Below are 23,093 nucleotides of genomic sequence, written 5' to 3' on the forward strand. Positions count from 1 at the left end.
GCTTCTGGGTGGACCATGAAAGTGAAACTATTCTCATCTTCAACAGGACTGTGTTTTTCAAGCAGATACAAGCCAAACAGTGCAAGTATTTGATACCCAGAAATATTGTTCTGTGTTGTTTATTGGAAAATAATGAATCAATGGAAATTTTACTGACTGCAGAGAATTCCTCATGAGCTGATTGCTTTTACTAATTCAGTGTAAAATTGATAAACCCCAAATTATCAGCATCTGCCCGTTTTCCTAATTTTGGCTGTATGAAAGCCCAAGACATTAAAGTACAAAGGGAAACCAAAATAAATAAATACATAAATACTATGTTTTACTATTTGTTTGTATTCTTCGGTGATCATTTTTTTTTCCAATTTTTCTACAAGGTGCATTCTCCCTTCCCAGTTTTGTGAGTAGCTCATTTCCAGAATTGAAGCAAAGTTCTAATTCCTTTCAGCGATATAAATGAGTCCTCCCTTTTTTCATTCTATAAATAAGGTCCATTCTAAACGGCACTCTCTGCAGGCCAGACATATGTATCTGGGGCTTTGGGATTTTGCTATACCATAGAAGCTACAGTTGAACTACTCCCAGACTATGCAGGACCCGAAGTGTTGCACACACCGTTACAGGTTACCTTGATGATACCACATGGTTACACAGAATCATTAAAGACCAAATTCTACTTTCACATGTGTCTCTGTGGAAGATTTCATAGGTAGCCTGCGAGCATCTGAGCTCATCATTAGTTCTATAGATATGTCTTTTGAGAAATATAAATCAGCACTTGTCACTGCAAGAACAGAACATCACCTCCACTCAGAGTCGTCCGACTCAGCTGCACCCCCCAAACATGACACTGTGAGATGGTTGCCATGGGACTTCATATGACTAACATTACTTCCACGTGTGTCAACACTTACAGTATTGGACCAAAAGAATGGATTATAAATGAAAACTGGTATGCTGGCAGACCAGATGCTAGCTCATGCCAAGACCACTAGGCCTCAACTGAACACTGACAAATGCATAGCTGGAAACCAGTCAGGATCACCTGAATGTTAGAATTGTTAAAATGTTAATATTGTTAAAATTGTAAAAATATATTAGATTTATAAAAATGTTTAGTTTAGACTTTATGCAAATCTTGTAAATTTCTGCATGCATTAATTTCACTTACTGTATCTGTATCCCATGTTATAAGGTAGCATGTTAAGTGTTTGCTCTGAAACTATAAACTTTCATAGTCAGGAGAAAGCCATTACCAAGTGTGAAATACTAGTCTGGAAGTGTTATGCCTTTCGCAACAAAAGAAAACCCATAGACACCAGACAAACCATTGTGGAACATCAGAGGACAAAAGACTTTGCCGATTGCTCCTTCTCCATGAACAGGAGACATGCACAAGGACTCATCCTATCACCTTGAATTCTGGGGGAAGGGAATCAAGATCCTGAACATGAAGAAACTGGATCTCTCTGCAGCTTGGTCTTTGGGAAGGTAAAATTTCTAAACATAACCCAGGGATCCTCAGCTGCTTAGTCTGTGTTAGCCCTAAAGGATGTATAGAGTTTGCATATTACAGCAGCTTCTGTTACCTTTTGGAACCTAAGACTGTCATTCATTTTTGCATGTATATTTATCTGCTTTAACCTTGTAAATAAATATTATTTATTTTTCTTTGATAATAAATATTTAGTTAATTTATTATTTCGTATACAAGAAACTAGAATTCGCTAGCTAACAATTTAGTCATCTGAAGTGTGATAGCTCTTACAAATGAATATTGATAATAATGAGTAATGTCACCCAATGGTCCCTTGGTTATGTATAATATTCACTTTTCATCACTTTCTTATTTTATACCATTTTTCCCTCAAGATTACTTTTCAGGTACTATACCTAACATAATATATGTATATGTTGAAAATATGATACACAGAAAAAAAGGATTTGGAATCAGAAACTTCAAATTTCTCTTTACATGTTTAGTTGTGGTATTCTTATATTTATTATTTATTTGGGTAGAGAATGATTTTGCTGTTATATATTTGCTACTGCATTATGTATTCTCTTTCCCTCAGAAACATCTAGGAGACTGATTATCAGAATCTCTTCATTTCCTCCCTGTTTCTCTGAACTTTTGTGGATCTCTTTTCCTTGCTGGCACTGGAACTCAAGTTTCCCCAATGGAATAAATGAAATATCCAATAGTCAATGCAGCAGATAGAACCGACCCTTGTTCTTTGACAAGGGGAAGTCTAGATATGGGAAATGATTTTGCCTTACTGTGAAAAATAGGAAGTGACACGGGTTTATTCTCAAGTGCCAAAATGTAACTTAGAGGATCAAACACCAAATCCAGTGAAGGTTTCTTAGAGTAGGTACACAGTCTTTCTTATCCTGGTGTGATTCAGATAAAGGATGCTCTTTACACCAAGATAAATTGGCTCTAAGTGTATCTCCTGGATATGTGTCAATTTTCCCCACTCACTTTTGTCTGTCACAATCAAAGAAAAGTCCCATCTTTTATTGTAAGAATCTTACAAGAAAAATAAGTAGCTCAGCTAATTCAGCGGGAAGTATTCTATACATGAACTGGCTGTGAGACAGAACTGTAATACAGTAGTCCGTGATTCATCAAAGCACTTATGCACATACTTAAGTCTCCAAGTACTGGAGATGATCAAAAAATGCAATTTCTGCCTCATCTAAAAATGTGATATGTTGACAGTTGTTTTCATCCTTAATTGGGACAAAATGTCAATTAAAAGTTCTGAAACATTTTGAATCAGAAATCTTTAAACTTTTTGTTTCAACATTGTTTTGTTTGGGTCACACTGAGGTGAATTTCTGTCTCTACTGCAATTCGAGGTTTGATTGCAAATTGGGTCGACATATACGCAGTTGAACAGCTAAGAACAGCAGCATAGGCACAATGGCAAAGGATAGAATTACACTTCAGATTGCAGTATGGATATACTCTGTGACTGCCTCAGTCGCTGTGGTCCCTCATGAGGAGCTGTAGTTCTGGGTCGCTCATGCCCCCCTTTTGCCATATGGGCACTGGTCCTTGGTTGGACTGTATTTCCTTATTCCCGGGGGAATTCTGCACTAAAACATTAAGAATTCTTCACACAATACTTTAAAATTCTGCAAAATTCTGCATATTTTATTTGTCAAAATAACACACTGTAATCACACCAGTTTCTATTATTTTGGTAATGTATTTCAAAAATAAAACTTGTCCATAAGTATGTCTCAAAAAGAAAAGGAGTACTTGTGGCACCTTAGAGACTAACAAATTTATTAGAGCATAGCTTTCGTGAGCTACAGCTCATTTCATCGGATGCAAGTGAGCTGTAGCTCACGAAAGCTTATGCTCTAATAAATTTGTTAGTCTCTAAGGTGCCACAAGTACTCCTTTTCTTTTTGCGAATACAGACTAACACGGCTGCTACTCTGAAACCTGTCATAAGTATGTCTGTAATACAGATGACAAAAAAGATTCAGAAACTGTTTTTTGACAAATAGATTCGTTACTAGGCATATTAATACAAAACTCTGAGTAAAAAATCATTTAAACTACAATACAGAACCTATTTCCTTGCTGTCTCCCCATATTCCCTGTCTCCTGACCTGGTCCAGCAAGTGCTGTGACAAAGGCACTGCAGGCTCTCTCTTGCTAGCTGGCCAGGAGAGGCTGCTCTGTTCTTGTGCCACAGCACCCTTAGGTGGGCAAAAGGCGGAACTGCAGCAACTTTCTGGTGGAAGTTATATTCTCCTGAGGCAGGCGAAGAGTGGCTGCTCTGTTGTAGTGCAACACCACCCTCTGGTGGGTTATAGGTGGAGTTACAGCAACTTTCCAACAAGCTATTTTCTGCAAAAATAATAAATAATAATATATGCATGGTACATTAATTATGGACACATACACAGTGGTGTAGAATTCCCCCAGGAGTAAAAATTATCTGTGATACACTTTAGTCTATGTGGCTCAGCCACCACAGTGCCTCATGAGAATGCCATATTGACATGAAAATCAGTATTTTGTTTCAATTTTCCTCAGGGAAAATTCTCTGAAATCAATCTTTCCCCATAGAAAACTCTGATTTTGACTTCTCATTTTTTTTCTGATAGAAAAATAGCAGATTTAGATTAAATCTCAGGAAAAAAGCTTCCTAATTATATGAACAGTAGGACAATGGAACAGACTGCCTAGGAAGGTCATGGAAGCTCCTTCACTGCAGTGCACAGCCAGAGGCTGGATGGCCATCTGTCTTGGATGGTTTAGTCACAACAAATCCTGCATCTTGGCAGGGGGTTAGACTAGAAGACCCTTGTGGGCCCCTCTATCCCTATGATTCTATATTTCTTTATATATTTTTTTTGATCAGCTCTACTAAGCACATGCTTAAGTGCTTTATTGGACAATGTGCTTAGAGCGGAAAGGAAACCATTTCAGCTATACATTTCTTTCATTCTCTTGTTCTCTCCGTCTTCCTTGCGGGCAGAGTCTAACATTCTAGTAAGGAGAGACAATACATGCAGGCTTCCTCAAAAACATACACCAGAATGAACTGGCTGGTGCAAATGTGTACTACTCATCTACTGAAACGACTGTAGTGGGACTACTCACAGGCATATAAATAAATGTGTGCTAAACAGTGAAGGTATGGTCTCTGCTTTCTCAGATGCTGCTTATTCAAGAGAATGAAATTTAGAGGTGGGAAGGAGATACATACAAATGTAAAACTATTTAAAATGATTTTGTATAATAACAATGAAGGACTTCTTACTCAAATAAATTTAATTTAATCACATTTCCTACTAGAAAGAAAGGGTAAAATTGTGGCCCAATTGAAGTCTTTGGGATTTTGTTATTAACATCAATAGAGCCATGATTTCACCCAAAGACTTCATATTCCTGGCTTACTGAAGCAAATACAAGTTTAACATGTATGGGAATTGTTTTGCTTGCATTAATCACCTGTGCATTGAGTAAAGCAGAAACTACTTTGGCTGTGAGTCTTCATGATGAAATGTGCCATAGAAGTGTGGATTCAGCTGTTAATAAGTTTTAAATTATACAAGCAATTTTATGGAAATAATTGTGATTTGGCCCATGCTTTTCTCCTTATAAACCAAATTAATCCATGGATGAAATTGCTAAATGATTTATGAGCGTCAATGGGTTATAAATAACTATATATCAGTCATTAGAATGTTAGTGCATATTTGAAAAATACAACATGCTGAAAAATATTCGTATAAGCAAAATGGTGTTAGTATAATTATTACAATATTAGCACGTTAACATTTTATATTTACATAAGTTATGCTCTAAAATGCAGAATGTGTGGACAAATTCTAATAGTGAAATGTAAAATCATTTTAAATATTGCTTAAAAAGGACTGGAGAAAAAAGGCAAATTATAAAATCCTACCAAGTGAAAGATTTTTTCATTGACCTGAACCTTGTAAAAGTGACAGGTTTCAGAGTAGCAGCTGTGTTAGTCTGTATTAGCAAAAAGAAAAGGAGTACTTGTGGCACCTTAGAGACTAACAAATTTATTTGAGCATAAGCTTTCGTGAGCTACAGCTCACTTCATCGGATGCATTCGGTGGAAAATACAGTGGGGAGATTTATATACACATACAGAGAACATGAAACAATGGTTTTATCATCACTCTCCTTACAGTGTTTCATGTTCTCTATGTCTGTATATAAATCTCCCCACTGTATTTTCCACTGAATACATCCGATGAAGTGAGTTGTAGCTCACAAAAGCTTATGCTCAAATAAATTTTTAGTCTCTAAGGTGCCACAAGTACTCCTTTTCTTCTTGTAAAAGTGTTTACACCATGCAAATTGTGTTGCAACTAAATCAGAATGATACAGTTTATATCTGCTTTCCACTGGAGTAAATGAATGGCCTGTAATATTATTAGAGTTATAATGATTCCAAGAACAAATTATATTTGCGCTGGATGTTGCATTTTTGTAGGCAGAAACATCTTATAATCACATTGACTTCAGTAATGATTGTACTGTATTTCTGTTCTAGGCTACTTAGATATGGTTTAGATAGCACAGTAGATATGAATTAGCTTTTCTTAGAAGAATTCCCAATCTGTTTCAGAGTAGCAGCCGTGTTAGTCTGTATTCGCAAAAAGAAAAGGAGTACTTGTGGCACCTTAGAGACTAACAAATTTATTAGAGCATAAGCTTTCGTGAGCTTCAGCTCACTTCATGCATCCGATGAAGTGAGCTGTAGCTCATGAAAGCTTACGGTCTAATAAATTTGTTAGTCTCTAAGGTGCCACAAGTACTCCTTTTCTTTTACCCAATCTGTTTGTTTACTTTAAAATACTTTGGAATCCTCAGAAGAATTTATTTTTGTTATTGTCCCTCAGGATTAAATCAAGGGAATTTTTAAAACAAATAGCCTTCACAACATACAAAATCTTTAAACACAAAAAAGGGGAAAGATACCATGTAAAATGTATCCCCATATGTCACCAATAAATCCTGATCATGAACAGACTCTGTAGGCTTGGGTAATCAAGTGTTTTCTTAAACTCACAACAGAATTCCTGTATATTAGGTGCTTAAATTCACTATTTCTCCTTTGATTTTCCTTAAAATTCTCACAGTGCCTAAGATCGCTGTTTTCTGGAGGTCACTGATCATGATATCTTGCACTCCTAATGTGTTCTTGATCTGCTTATTCATAGCCTTAGGGATCACTTCAAGTGCTCCCATGATCACTGTCTTTGTTCTAAGTCTCCATAATTCTTCCACTTTGTGGCAGAGTTTTTCATACTTCACCATCTTCTCTTCTTGTTTCTTTCTTATGTTTCTGTCTGTTGATATGAGAATATCAATTACCATGGTCTTCTGTGTCATTTTTTTCCTACAGCAACTTCCATACTGTTTGACTGCACCATTTGGTCTATGACAGTTGTCATATCCTATAAAATCTTTGCCTCTTCATATTCTAGAGAGCTTCAATTCTGTCATAATACCACAAGGTTAGTTTAAATCCAATATTGCCACAGAGGAGCCAGTGCAGATACTTGGCTACCTTATTGTATTTGTTCATTATTTCCCCCCAGCCAGGCTCCTGCAGGCATTCAACATGTGTTCCACCATTTCTTCCTTTTTGGAACACATTCTGCAGTTTTGGGAGCAGTTCTATTGGTCATTTTTTTCTGGAACATAATTAAAATTTAAGGGGTGCTCTTATGCTTTCTCTTTTGAGGTATCTTTCTACAAACCATGAGTTTGTTAATCTTCGATCACTAATGAGTTTGATCTCTTTCTCCACCACTGCCTGTGCATTGATTTTGGTGTAAATCTTTCAAGTTTTTCTTTGGCAATTTGCTGTCTCCTTTCTTTTATGCTTTCTTGGATTGAGATGCACTCTTGGCCATCACTTGTTATTGTAACCAAATGATCTTTCACTCTGACTCCTCATATATTTTGATATTATATTCTTTATTGTCAATTTCTTCTTTCACATATATCAAATCTTTTCCTCTACCACATGGTAGGATGTACATACTGTCCATGTATTGATTGATATTCATTATTCTATGCATCCCGAGGAGCTCCTTCCTTCCTTCAGAATATAAGAACAACCATACTGGGTCAGACCAAAGGTCCATCTAGCCCAGTATGCTGTCTTCTGACAGTGGCCAATGCCAGGTGCCTCACAGGGAATGAAATAGAACAGGTAATCATCAAGTGATCCATCCCCATCACCCATTCCCACCCTCTGGCAAACAGAGGCTAAGGACACCATCCTTGCCCATCGTGACTAATAGCCATTGATGAACCTATCCTCCATGAACTTATCTAGTTCTTTTTTGAACTCTGTTTTAGTCTTGGCCTTCACAACATCAACATCCTTCCTTCCTTCCATCAGTACCTAGAGCTTGGGGTAGGCACTTATAAAGAGATATTTAGAGTTAGAGCTAGAGGTCTTTAAATTCCTATTTGCTGAGGCAGAATTTAAAACAGATACTTGAGGCATAGAGGACTCCTCAGATGGCACATACCATCACCATTTCCTTCCAGACCCAATGCAGAGGACATTCCCAGTAATTCCTACTTTCTGGATCAGCCTATTGAGGCCACAAAAAGCCAGAACAAGTGGAGCAACATTGAGGCTATTCTAATTTATGGCTGGAATCAGATCAGTGGTCTTGGTGGCCACAAAAGACAACTTCATGCCCCTATGTCGTTCCTCATTTGTGCCAGCTGAGGTTTTATTTATCTACCTTAGATTCTGGGGTGTAGTGTGGCAACTTTGTGGGTTTTGGCACGAAAGCCAACATAACTGATCATGAGGCCCATTATAATGTTGAGGCCTACTTAGTGTTGAGGCATGTGTTTCAGCAGGAGTGCCCAACCTCTGGCCCACGGGCTGTACATGGCCCACCAGAGCATTTCATTAGGCCCACATCCGCTTCAACACAATATACTCACAGCCAGTTCATTAGCATTTTGTCATCATATTTACATCATTTTAGTTTACACAAGTGTATAAACAGACAATATTGTACATAAAAACCACCTATTGAAATACGTACAAAGAAGCTGAACTTAAAATATAAAGGTAACTTTAAATCTTAAATTCATAGATTCGTAGATTCTAAGCTCAGAGGGGACCATTCTGATCATCTAGTCCGACCTCCTGCACAACGCAGGCCACAGAATCTCACCCACACACTCCTACGAAAAACCTCACCTTTCTCTGAGCTATTGAAGTCCTCAAATCGTGATTTAAAGATTTCAAGGAGCAGAGAATCCTCCCTCAAGTGATCCGTCCCCCATGCTACTGAGCAAGGCGAAAAACCTCCAGGCCTCTTCCAATCTGCCCTGGAGGAAAATTCCTTCCCGACCCCAAATATGGCGATCAGCTAAACCCTGAGCATATGGGCAAGATTCACCAGCCAGATACTACAGAAAATTCTTTCCTGGGTAACTCAAATCCCATCCATCTAATATCCCATCTCAGGGGATTAGGCCTATTTACCATGAATATTTAAAGATCAATTAATTACCAAAATCACATTATCCCATCATACCATCTCCTCCATAAACTTATCGAGTAGAATCTTAAAGCCAGATAAATCTTTTGCCCCCACTGCTTCCCTTGGAAGGCTATTCCAAAACTTCACTCCTCTGATGGTTAGAAACCTTCATCTAATTTTCAAGTCTAAACTTCCTGGTGGCCAGTTTATACCCATTTGTTCTTGTGTCCACATTGGTGCTGAGCTTAAATAATTCCTCTCCCTCTTCTGCATTTATCCCTCTGATATATTTATAGAGAGCAATCATATCTCCCCTCAACCTTCTCTTAGTTAGGCTAAACAAGCCAAGCTCCTTAAGTCTCCTTTCATAAGACAAGTTTTCCATTCCTCGGATCATCCTAGTAGCCCTTCTCTGTACCTGCTCCAGTTTGAATTCATCCTTTTTAAACATGGGAGACCAGAACTGCACACAGTATTCCAGGTGAGGTCTCACCAATGCCTTGTATAATGGTACTAAAACCTCCTTATCCCGACTGGAAATATCTCTCCTGATGCATCCCAAAACCGCATAAGCTTTTTTCACAGCCATATCACATTGGCAGCTCATTGTCATCCTATGATCAACCAATACTCCAAAGTTCTTCTCCTCTTCCATTACTTCTAATTGATGCGTCCCCAGCTTATAACTAAAATTCTTTTTATTAATCCCTAAATGCATAACCTTACACTTCTCACTATTAAATTTCATCCTATTACTGTTACTCCAGTTTACAAGGTCATCCAGATCCTCCTGTATAATATCTCGATCCTTCTCTGAATTGGCAATACCTCCCAGCTTTGTATCATCTGCAAACTTTATTAGCACACTCGCACTTTTTGTGCCAAGGTCAGTAATAAAAAGATTAAATAAGATTGGTCCCAAAACCAATCCCTGAGAACTCCACTAGTAACCTCCCTCCAGCCTGACAGTTCGCCTTTCAGTAGGACCCGTTGTAGTCTCCCCTTTAACCAATTCCTTATCCACCTTTTGATGTTCATATTGATCCCCACCTTTTCCAATTTAACTAATAATTCCCCATGTGGCACAGTATCAAACGCCTTACTGAAATCTAGGTAAATTAGATCCACTGAATTTCCTTTATCTAAAAAATCTGTTACTTTCTCAAAGAAGGAGATCAGGTTGGTTTGGCATGATCTACATTTTGTAAAACCAAGTTGTATTTTGTCCCATTTACCATTGACTTCAATGTCCTTAACTAATTTCTCCTACAAAACTTTTTCCAGGACCTTGCATACTACAGATGTCAAACTAACTGGCCTGTAGTTACCCGGATCACTTTTTTTCCCTTTCTTAAAAATAGGAACTATATTAGCAATTCTCCAGTCATTTGGTACAACTCCTGAGTTTACAGATTCATTAAAAATTCTTATTAATGGGCTTGCAATTTCAGATGCCAATTCCTTTAATATTCTTGGATGAAGATTATCTGGGCCCCCGATTTAGTCCCATTAAGCTGTTTGAGTTTCGCTTCTACCTCAGATATGGTAATATCTACCTCCATATCCTCATTCCTATTTGTCATGTTACCATTATCCCTAAGATCCTCCTTAGCCTTCTTAAAGACTGAGGCAAAGTATTTGTTTAGATATTGGGCCATGCCTAGATTATCTTTAACCTCCACTCCATTCTCAGTGTTTAGCGGCCCCACTTCTTTCATAGTTTTCTTCTAAATTTATATGGCTATAGAACCTTTTACTATTGGTTTTAATTCCCTTTGCAAGGTCCAACTCTACTCGACTTTTAGCCTGTCTCATTTTATCCCTACATGTTCTGACCTCAATCAGGTAGCTTTCCTTGCTGATCCCTCCCATCTTTGACTCCCTGTATGCTTTCTGCTTCTTCTTAATCATCTCTCTAAGATGCTTGCTCATCCAGATTGGTCTACAACTCCTGCCTATGAATTTTTTCCCCTTTCTTGGGATACAGGCTTCTGATAGCTTCTGCAGCTTTGATGTAAAGTAATCCCAGGCCTCCTCTACCTTTAGATCCATAAATCCTTCAGCCCAATCCACTTCCCTAACTAATTTCCTTAATTTTTGAAAGTCAGCCCTTTTGAAATCAAAAACTCTAGTTGCAGATTTATTTTTATTAATCCTTCCATTCAGTTTGAACTGAATTAGCTCATGATCACTTGAACCAAGATTATCCCCTACAACCATTTCTTCTATGAGGTCCTTGCTACTCACCAAAATTAAATCTAAAATTGCATCCCCTCTAGTCGGTTCAGCAACTACTTGATGAAGACATCCATCAGCTATCGCATCTAGGAAAATCTGAGCCCTATTATTACTAGCACTGGTCCTCCAGTCTATATCTGGGAAGTTAAAGTCTCCCATGATCACGCAGTTTCCATTAGTATTTACTTTATTAAAAACATCAAAAAGGGCTCTATCCATATCCAGATTAGATCCCGGCGGTCTATAGCACACCCCAAGCACTATCGTAGGAGAGGCTCTACTAGTTATCTTCCCCAATGTAATTTTTGCCCAGACGGACTCTGTCTTATCCATTGCATCGCTTCTTATTTCTTTACATTCTACCTCATCATTGATATACAATGCTATTCCACCACTTTTACCTGTATTTCTGTCTTTCCTAAACAGCACATACCCTTCAATACCTGTAGTCCAATCATGACTACTATTCCACCATGTTTCTGTTATCCCTATAATATCTAATTTCACTTCCTGCGCCAGTAGCTCTAGTTCCTCCATTTTGTTACCTAGGCTTCTCGCATTGGTGTACAAATATCTTAAGTTTTGCTGTTTGGCCTCGCTCACATTTTGTACCCTATTAGGCACAGTCATTCTACAGCCAGTATAACCTATTAGACTGGTACCCACACTGCCCTCACTCCTTATATACATTCTCCTACCCATGGCTGTATCCTCTCTTACTTCATCTTCTTCCCTCTCAATGCTAAAATCTGGCATGGAGATTATCTGGACATCTCCCAACCATCTCCCCCAAATTCCTAGTTTAAAGCTCTCTTAATCAGTTGTGCCAGCCTCCATCCTAGAAGTCTATTTCCTTCCCTACTCAGATGAAGTCCATCCCAAGAGAACTGTCCTCTGTCCATGAATGCCTCCCAGTGGCCATACATCCCAAAGCCCTCCTTATAGCGTCACTGCCTAAGACATCTGTTGACAGTCACAATCTTGTCACACCTTTGTTTCCCTTCTCTAGGAACAGGCAGGATCCCAGTAAAGATCCCCTGAGCCTCGATTTCCTTAAGCGTCTTCCCCAGCCTAGCATAGTCTCCCTTAATACTTTCTAGCAAGAATCTAGCTGTATCATTTGTTTCCACATGAAGGATAATTAGGGGATTCTTTCCCACTCCCTTTAGGATCCTTTTCAACCTCAGGTCTACATCCCGTATCTTAGCACCTGGAAGACAGCACACCCTTCTATTATCTGGATCAGCTCTAGTTACAGGCCTGTCTATTCTTCTCAATAAAGAGTCCCCGATTACATAACCTGCCTTTTCCTGTGCTATTCTCCAGTCTCTCCCCTGTTCCTTCTGGCTGCAAGTTGTTTCCATTCCTATTTTCCCTTATAATCCTCTTCAACCCATCCTGTATCCTCCTGGGGCTCATATTTGGTGTAGTCTCCCTTGACTCTTCCCCTTTTCCTATAGGACTAGCCGCTCTTCTCTTCTTCCTTGCCCTTCCACCTTCAGTGACTACCTGCTGAGCCCCTTCTTCATTTTCCAACTCCGCAAACCTGTTCCTAAGCTCTATTTCTCTTTCACTAGCCCGTCTTTTCCTCTGCCTGGTTCTTTTAGTCACAATCTTCCACTGACCACTTTCCTCACCCAGTCTCCCCTCAAAATTCCCCAGCCCTGCTTCCATCTGTAAGTTTGAGCTTTTCCCTTCAGATACCTCATGTCTTTGCTCCATCATCTGCTCAAACCCCTTCCTAAACTCAACCAGACTTTCCACCTGCACCTCCAGACCTCGGATCTTTTCCTCCATCAGCTCTATCAGACGGCATTTCATGCAGAAAAAACTCTTACCAAGTCCCCCCTCCAGGATCATGTACATACCACAGCTTCCACATCCAGTCATCCTCATTGTGTCTTCCACTACAGGAGTCATTCCTGCAGCTGCCTCCGTATCTGTCATAGCTTTCCCACCTAAGTCCTGTTCATCTGGGAAACACAAACCACACCAATACACCACCCCCACAGCAAAAACAAACCCCAAACAAGCACCGCAATACAAACTCCCTTTACAAACTCCCACTCAAACTCCCCCGTTTACAGCTCTGTTTGCTAGCTCCTGTGCCGCTGCAGCTGTCTGTTAATCTGATTAAAATATGGAGAATCTATTTGGCCCACAGAAGTTTGTGCTTAAATTTATGTGGCCCAATGAGGTTGGGCACCTCTGTGCTACAGTATGTGGACACTTTCACTTCATATCTGTTCTGGCGATGAATCTTGCCGTCAGTAGAACATCTTTCATGAGCACTAGATTCATACATATATATTTAATGAAATATTTTTTTTTAAAAAAAGTCAGTGGAAAATTTTGAACAAAGACATTTAGAATAAATCCCCAGAGTGTAAGTGGAGAATATGGAATATTTCTAAGGCAATCACATTATATATAGTTTTTACAAGTTCAAATCCTTTTGTGGAAGTTTAAGGGGATGGGAATATTTGCATGAAATGACTCAGCTATTAAACTTTTCAGCTGTTCTCTAGATTCTGAAACATATGAAAACAGGTATATTGTGATATAAACGTATGCCTTTGTTTACAATTTTTCTAACCAAAGTTAACATTAAATGGCTCAACTTTACAACAATATAAATCATTTTACTGGAAATGTATATATACACACACATACACAAACCAAAAAGTTATGATCAGTTCTGACAGTGTCTGCTCAAGCCAGATAGTTTTTGAGTCCAGAAACATCAGCAATGGAGCCAAACAAAATCCCAGACAAATGGGTATAATGAATCTGCAATGACAGATTATATAATAAAAAGGATTTAAATTATCTTCAAGAGCAGGATATCACACACACACACACACACACACACACCAACCATAATCTAGCTCTGTCTAATCCACTGTCTTGCTAAAACAGTGATCAATAACAGCTACTTAAGTAGTACAATCATAACCTCCTCTACAAAAAGCAATTGTACAATAATACCTTGTGGATTTCACCCCACACCCCCACCCCATTAATCTGTTCATATCCTAAAGCAGCAGAATTGAGGGACCTTGTAATTTTTATTTTCATTATTAATATTGCAGATTTTATATTTGCTATATTGCTATTTATTTTACATATTTTATTTATTTCTTTATACAACATATGTAATATTCAAGAGTACAAGATTGCAAGAAATAGTCATAACAAATTGTAAGATGAGTTTCATCAAGATAACACTGACAAAATATACCAATATTGTAGTGACTGTAAATAGCATCTGCTGAGGTAGTATTAACCACAGCATGAGGTTAAACCCTTTCACTGATTATTTTTAAATAAACAGACAGATTTACAAAGGTTTTTAGCCATTAAAGATGCAGAAAGCTGCCTTGTGAGATTTTCAAAAGTTGCATTGATTTTTAATGGGAGTTAAGCACTAACCTGCTTAGGCGATTTTGTAAATTGCACTAACACTGATATGCAACTTTCGACATGTAAAATGCCTTTGTAAAGTTGACCCAAAACCTCTACTATGTGGGTTGGAATTATAAATATGAACTACAAAACAATGATCTGGCCAACCAAGCCATATAGAAAACAAAGAAAAAAATTAGTTATGTTTGGAAGTTTCTGTGAAAATTATTGTTTTAAAATGTATTTTAAATTATACAATGGAGTATCAATAAATACTCATTCAAAACATCCTAAATCTGCAAAAATCTTGCAAAACATCAAAAATCTGCAAAAAATGCCCATGGTTTTGAATTGTCTCTAGTTAGGAAGGAAATAAATGAATCTGGTACATCAAGCACAAATTAAATGAACAAATATAATTGAGAAATAAAAGAAAATCAAGGGGAAATAAACCAAAGACATTACCAGAAGGAAAAACAATAAATAGCTGAAGAACTGAAGATAGGTTCAGGATAGATGCCAGCAAACATAAGGTTTAGCAATAGTAACCTGTACCCAAAGGAAAGAAAAGGAAATACTAAGTTATGGTACTAGCAGATGCAGTACATAATAGAAAGGTGTAGGAATGCAATTAAGACCTTTCTAGCAACATAAAGAAAAACTGATAATGGAAAGGATTATAACAACAATGATGGAATGACAGTTTCTGTAAACCAAAAAATAAATCAATCAGTGAATAAGGACTGAACAATGATGAGTTCCCTCTATGGCCAAATTTTCACCATAATCCAAATATATTATCTACTGTGTTTTAAAAAAATATCCTTGCCATGTTCCTATTATAACAACTCTTGCACTTATGTTCTTTATAACCAATCAGAATTAAAGGAAAAAGAAACCTGGAACTTTGAGATTAAAGTAGTGGATTCACCTTTTGTGAATATAAATATTTTCCAATGTGCAAACCAATATTTTTCCTCTCATATCATATCTTTTAGCAATACACATTTAATAAGCATCAGTGGAGTTGTTTCTGACATTATGCTCATGTCCTACAAAATAATTTCTTAATGTGTTCTTTTGAAATTCACTTTCTGGAAAAAGCCTGAACATTCTGATTCTGTGTGATATTGTGTATATAACAATTAGGGAGATGAAATCCACCCCTCCAGTCCAGACCATGGTACAGAGAGCTACTTTGCAGCCCACCCTAAACTCTTCCTGCAGCTGCGATTTCATCTTATGGGCTGGAATAAAATCACAGCATCTCCATGCTAATTACAGAGGTGACAGGACTGCTAAATCTATACGCAGTATACTGATCTAAAGACGGCAGCCCTTTGCCTGGCCCATCCACTTTCTGGTTCTCTGTGCTGGTCTATGAAGGGACAGCATGGAGATCATTTCTGCAGCACACAGATGATATTCAGGCACCCATGTGCTATTGCTCAGCCTGTGATACTGTTACAAAATCTTATGTTTAAGTTTAAGTAGTACAGGGGAACTTGAACTGGCTTTTTACACTATGGTTGATTTTCACTCTGTGCGAGAAATGCTTTCGAGAAACATGTAGTCAAATTATGATAGCGCTAGATGGATGCTGTGTGGTGAAATCAGTGAGATAAACTGCAAAGCCATGTGATAAATCAGGGGTTCTCAAACTGAGGGTCAGGACCCGGCAGGGGGTTGCAAGGTTATTACATGGGGGGGGGTCGCAAGCTGTCAGCCTCCACCCCAAACCCTGCTTTGCATCCAGCATTTTAAATGGTGTTAAATATATTAAAAAGTGTTTTTAATTTATAAGGGGGGGGTTGCACTCATAGGCTTGCTATGTGAAAAGGGTCAACAGTACAAGAGTTTGAGAACTACTGTGATAAACTGAATTTGTCATAAACCCTTGACAGTCTCACCTGCCCTTTTCCCACTAAGCCATTTAGTCCAACATTCCAAACCTCTCAGCTGTTTCAAACAAGCCAAACAAAACCTGCTAGATAAATATTTTTCTTTTGCTCAGTCAGTTCTATTAAGCCTCCTCTTTTCACTGAGAGTCTCTCAATTTCTACTATTCCCTCCTGAACACTTGATGAAGTGCTTGAATATCCCACTGTTGTTGTTACTGTTACTTACTTTCTGGTAGCAGCCCTTGCCCCAACTGCACTAGATACTCTAAGAACACAAAGACGCAAAACAACATTGTTTCTATCCTGAAAATCTCACAGCCTAAGTAGACAAGGAGTGAGGAAGAGGTGCCATGTACAACCATAGCGATCAGGGCAATGATTGGCATACATCAAGCTAGTAGAGATGGTGGAAGAGGAGACGAATTAACCGGAGCACAGGGGTAGGGCAAGAGAGGAAGGAAGAGACAAGTGATACTGCAGGAGAGGTAATGAGAGGGAAATAGAGAGAGACAGAAGCAAGGAAGGGGGATGTAAAGGAGTATATGTAAGTGGGGGAATAGTCCCACTCCTGTGGGGAACTTTCCTGGCTTCTGCACTACCCTGGTGAAGTGGGCTAGCGAAAGGATCTGAGTCCTCGCTCCCACTTCCTTTACCCAGTGGCCTCCCTGCCCTTGAGGACTCCCCTTCCACTCTCCTGTCTGGCAGAGTCCTCATAACCCCAACAAGGCTGGTCCCTGGATTCCTGGGGGGTCGACCCCCAACCCGGCTGTGGTCACCTAGGACAGAGGCTAGGGTGTCCCCACTCCGGGGTACTCTCTCTGCACTGGGCATTTATCTGACCCACTGACCACTACATACAAGTTAAAGCAAATGCAAATTATTTAATCAACAATTAAATTTAAAAAGAATAAGGAAAAATGGGAAAGATTAAAAGAAACACATCACCCAGCTCTGTGGCAGGGAACATCACAAACAGTGTCTCTGGAATGTCAGGGCAGTTCACAGTCTGTTCCTTGTAAGTCCCAGGCCTTCTTCTCAGGCCCTGGCTGTGTTGTAGGGATGCTATGGGTTGGACATTTGCTCTGGTGGTGGCCACACGCTCTCAGGCTCTACGTGGCAGGACCCTTCTTCCCAGTGTCGCCCCCGCCCTGTCGGGGTTATGATCCAAGCCTGGCCTGCAGAACCTCTTGGCTGAGGTGTCTCCCTGTGCTGGGCCTGCTGCCCAGGGTCCCCCTCGGTCTCCCCAGCTGCTCACCGCACCCAGCTCCGGACTGCTCCAGCCCCAGCTCCACCACTCTGTCTCTGCACTGCTGCTGCTGCTCTGCCTCCAGCTCCCTGGGCTGCTTCTTTGGCCCCTCTGGCTCTGGTTTCTACAGCTCTGCTCCCAGGACAGGTCTGCTCTGCAGGCTGCTTCTGTGATTCTGCTCCCAGCACTGACCTGCTTCGTGGGCTGTTTTTATGGCCCCTCTGGCTCTGGTTGCTGCAGCTCTCCTCCCAGGGCAAGTCTGCTCTCTCTGGGCTATGCCTCTGGCTTTGGGGCTGCAGCTCTGCTCCCAGGATAGGGTCTGCTCTCTCTGGATCTGGCACAGCTCACCTTGGGCCCCTGCTTTCTCCTTAGCTCGGCCCCACTCTGTCTGACCCATGCAAATCCAGCTCACACGGAGGACGGGACCTCCCTGGCCTCCTGATTAGCCTGCTCGCCCTGTCATTCAGGCTGACCTGGAGTATTGGCATCTCCCCATTGTTCCTGGGAGCTGTCAGTCTCAGGGTCCTGATTCCCCATCAACCCTTCCCCCTTTTTAGTACTGAGAGCTAGAAAACCAAAACACTCCCACTGAATGTTAGTAAGGGGGCAACAGTATCTTTACACATAGATGTTGGGGGAAGTGGAACTGGGAGCAGCAGAACAGCAAGGGATGGGGTGTGAGCTGGAGGGGGTCACATCAATCAGTCAATCAGCAGAGAGAGACTTCCATACTGAAGAAAACAGACTCCAATGGCATCACTTGTGTTCCCCCACCCCATTTCTCCTGTTGATATATCTGTTCCTACCCAGGGCGGGGAAATACATTGTCCTCAGGGGCATTAATCATGTGAGTCCAATTTTGCAAACCTGTGACAAAAGTAAAATGAAAAGCAAATTAAATGTTAGAAATAGCTTAGCATAGTATTATGCTGTAAACCAGCCTCACTGCAGGTAGACTACATGTCAAACACATGACTGTATGAGACAACAACAATAAAACTGAACTCAGCACAGAGCTAGCTATGGGGAACTTTAAAAGATTCATAGTTTGGATGATGATTTGAACTGTCCAAAAATAGATAGGCTCCCACCATATCAGTCCATATTCTCTTTACAATCCCCTTTCATCTCTTCCTGGTGTTACGTTCTTCCAGGAGAGAACTGTTGAGCGTTCCATCAGTGTCTTTGGCAGATAAGCCAATTTCCCATTCTGTAGCTTCAAGGGGCTACTAGGTAGGACAACTATCCCTCTAAAATCCTTGTTCATTTTCACGGAAGTGTGGGGAGGGCTTACCCTTCAACAGAGGACTCCACAAAGCTGTTCAGTCACGCTACCACTCACTCTGAAAAAGAAGAATAAAAATAACTTGTGCTAACTCTTTTGGCCACATAAGGTATGTTCAGCCAATCAAGAAACTTGCACCTGTACAATGTGATTTATATAATCAATCTTGATTCATCAAGCCTTCCTGAAATTCAATTAAAAAAAAGAATTTGAAAAGAAATGCTTAAGTTTATTGTTTTTTTCATTGCAGCTAGAAAAATATTGGTGAGAAAATTCTGCCTCTTAAAGAATCCTAATGTTTTAAAAATTGCTTCCTTTCTCAAAATGTTCTCAACTTTGTAAACAACCTTTTTTACTAAGAAAACCTTTTGTTATTAATATGTTTTCCATTTCTAGCACATATGTGAACAATTACACTAATATTGAGTAAGTGTGAACAGGGTTGGGTGGAATTTTGTTTTGCTGCCAACTGTTTGTTCATGATCCTATTTGTTCACAGAACAAAGTTCAGAAAAAAACCCTCTGCTTTGGACAAATAAATTATGCTTCCCTTCCTTAGGAAATGTTAAAGCAAGAACACAGCTGGTCTCTAATATCAGGGATATGAAATTGGGTATAGGATTGGAAGGATTAGATGGTTATCTGTAAGTGTCACTAAACATTAATTCATCATATACACACAAACCAGTGTACAAATATTTCCATAGTTAATAATCACACTTTAGATAGGCAAATTAAGAAACAAAAACTTTAATAAAAAGAAAAGGAGTACTTTTGGCACCTTAGAGACTAACAAATTTATTAGAGCATAAGCTTTCGTGAGCTACAGCTCATGAAGTGAGCTGTAGCTCACGAAAGCTTATGCTCTAATAAATTTGTTAGTCTCTAAGGTGCCACAAGTACTCCTTTTCTTTTTGCAAATACAGACTAACACGGCTGCTACTCTGAAAAACTTTAATAAGTTTGATGTAAGGAGATTGACAGAACAAGGAGCAATGGTCTCAAGTTGCATCGGGGGCGGGTCTAGGTTGGATATTAGGGAAAACTATTTCACTAGGATGATGGTGAAGAACTGGAAGGGGTTACCTAGGGAGGTGGAGAAATCTCCATCCTTAGAGGTTTCTAAGGCCCAGCTTGACAAAGCTCTGGCTGGGATGATTTAGTTGGGGTTGGTCCTCTTTGAGCAGGGGATTGGGCTAGATCGGAGGGTCTCAAACACGTGGCCCATGGGGTTCTTTCGTGCAGCCTGCCAAGCTTCCCGGCCTCCCCCCACCCACCCCTCTGTCTACCTCCTGGACAGAGGTGGGCAAAACACAGCCTACAAGCCCCCACGCTGCTCCCTGAAGCAGCCGGAACCATGTCCCTGCAGCCTCTGGGGAGGGGGAAGGGGAGAGGGCTCTGTGCATTGCTCTCGCTTCCAGGCACCGCCCCTCCGCACTGCGGTTCCCCGTTCCCAGCCAATGGGAGCTTCAGGGGAGGTACCTGGAGGAGCGGTAAGAGCAGCACACGGAGCCTTGTGCCCCCCTCCCGCAGGGGCGTGGTTCGGGCTGCTTCCTGGAGTGGAGCAGAGAGGAGCGGGGCCAGGGCAAGCAGGCAGGGAGCCTGCCCTGGCCGTGGTGCGCACCACTGCCACCCCGGAGCCGCTCTAGGTAAGTAGTGCCAGGCCAGAGCCTGCACCCCAAACCTCTCCTTCACTCTGCACCCCAACTCCCTGCCCTGAGCCCCCTGCCACACCCTGCACCCCGACCCCTGCTGCACCCCTCACCTCTCCTGCACCCCACACCCCAACTCTCTGCCCTGAGCCCCCTGCTGTACCCTACACACCTCCTGTACCTCAACTTCCTGGCCTGAGATCCCACCACACCCCACACCCTCTTGCACTCCCTAGGGGCGGGGGGGGCAGAGTTAGGGTGGGGACTTTGGGGAAGGGATTGGAATGGGGGCAGGGAAGGGGTGGGAAAAGGCAGGGTGGAGAGGGGCCTCATGGAAGGGGTGGAGTGGGGGTGGGCCCCTGGGCAGCGGGGGAGGAGGGTGTCAGTGATGTGGCCCTCGGGCCAAAGCATTAGTCCTCATGTCACCCCCGTGGTCATTTGAGTTTGAGACCCCTGGGCTAGATGATCTCCTGAGGTCTCTTCCAACCCTAATCTTCTATGGTTCACTTTCTATATTTTTGTCTGGGATGTTGACAGTTTGTGTTTTAATGGTTATAAAGCATTAACTTTTTTCAATCTTAATGTCTACTGTCATTAAATAATTATCTGATTCCCCCATAATGTCCTATATAATTCTGGCATATAGTAGTGGTTCAAGCTCAAATATTCTTAAATTCCACAAATTTAACAAAAACACGTATTTATGTCTCCTTGCAAAATAGCAAAAATAAAAACTTATTTTTTGTGTAGAAAATTGGTATTCAATCACATACATCTGTTCTTGCTCTAAAAGACTGAATTTTTCTCTTCAAAGTGGTGACTCTGCTCCTAATGTAAATTCACAGAAAACAGTGTTGCAAGGGAGAGTAGAATGTCACTATTTTAATAGATAAAAGCTTGCTCCCATTATTGGAAACAGTAAAAGTTTTACTTTAGTTCATTAATAGCAAAAAATATCAACTCTTACACAAAGAGCTCCAGCTTATAGTACGTCAAACTACTTCCATAGCAGAAAGAGTACTCAATGCTGTGTTTCTATGAGTCTATGGTGCAGCAGTAGTTCACTACACAGTGCTTGTCAGCAATAATTCATTTTTGACATGACATTTATAATGTCAGAGAACCTCAAAAAGGGGAAGAAGAAAATTCTACTTACATATCTTCCATTGTCTTGATTAATCATTTCCTGTAGTTTTTTTTTTACCTGGAAGAGAGATGAAAACCACAGTGATTATTTAAATTCTGGGGTATTTAAAATAAGAATACTTATGCAGCCTTAATCATCAGCACTGAGGAAATTTATGATACATTTGTATAAATAATGGATGGATGTCTCACTGTAGGGAATTCATGATTTTAGCTTTCATCTGCAGGTCTTTTCAGCCTTTTATGACAGGTCTAAAACAAACATTTTGTCACCGTATGTTGTGGGCTTCAGGAATAAGTGGAGTGCTGTCCAGCAAAGTTCTGCTTGATGGTCTCAGCTATACAAATAGTTTCTCTCAAAGGTCCATTCCCACAGTGATGATATCACAACACTTGTCTTGTGTTGAACAATTGATTTTTCAGTGCAGTGGCAGTTCTGAACAAAACATTGTGTGTTTGACCTGAAACAAAATGTTTTGTTTTCATGTTGGGAAAATCAAAGGAAATTTGGAAATGAAGGGCTAGACTCACAAGCAGGTTTAGGTGCCATTCATAAACCTGAGGAGGAGGTACCTCCCTTATGCCCAATAGCTAGTACACTCATTTGGGATATGAGGGACTCGTATACAAAACCTTACTCCAAAGAAGGGATTTAAACTCATCTTTTCCCTTTTTTGGGTGCATGCCTGAACCACCAGACTATAGCCTATTTTGCTCTAGATCTTTCTAAATATCTCCGGTTGAAGCTCGTCTTCTTTGTATACATAAATATGCATTGGAACGGGGGACTGGAACCCAGGTGTCTTCCTCTCCCAGCTGAGTATCCTAACCACAGGCTATAGGGTCATTCTAACTCACTCTCTTTCCCAAAGAATATTTAATTATTTATACAAAGTGTAACAGCATCAACAGAAAAGACAGAGTGCTCCATCCCAGAATTAGAGTGCTTACCTTGGGTAGGTGACCTGAGTTCAAGTCCATGCTCCATAGCAGGGATTCAAAGCTGATGTGAGTGCCCTAACCAGTTGGCTATTGGGTATAAGGGAAGCACTTTCTCCTCCGGGATTTGTGTCCCTAAGTCCCCCCATGTATCTAGTCTAAAAAATCAAAATATTTCATTGCATAAATATCAAAATGGTTAATTTTGTCTTTAAAAAAATTGGCTGAAATTTACACAAATTAGCAAA

General features: G+C 40.3%; 1 long non-coding RNA gene across 1 annotated transcript; it reads right to left on the minus strand.

The window, feature by feature from the left end:
• Positions 1-13,963: 13,963 nt before the first annotated feature.
• LOC122457683 lies at positions 13,964-21,960 on the minus strand. The gene is made up of 3 exons (XR_006277353.1): positions 21,917-21,960; positions 18,915-19,166; positions 13,964-14,061 (listed from the first exon to the last, which is right to left on the minus strand). It is a non-coding gene; the product is annotated as an uncharacterized LOC122457683 (long non-coding RNA).
• Between the last annotated feature and the right edge of the window lie 1,133 nt (positions 21,961-23,093).

The sequence above is a fragment of the Dermochelys coriacea genome, chromosome 1 (assembly GCF_009764565.3).
Source record: "Dermochelys coriacea isolate rDerCor1 chromosome 1, rDerCor1.pri.v4, whole genome shotgun sequence".
NCBI classification, from domain to species: Eukaryota; Metazoa; Chordata; order Testudines; family Dermochelyidae; genus Dermochelys; species Dermochelys coriacea.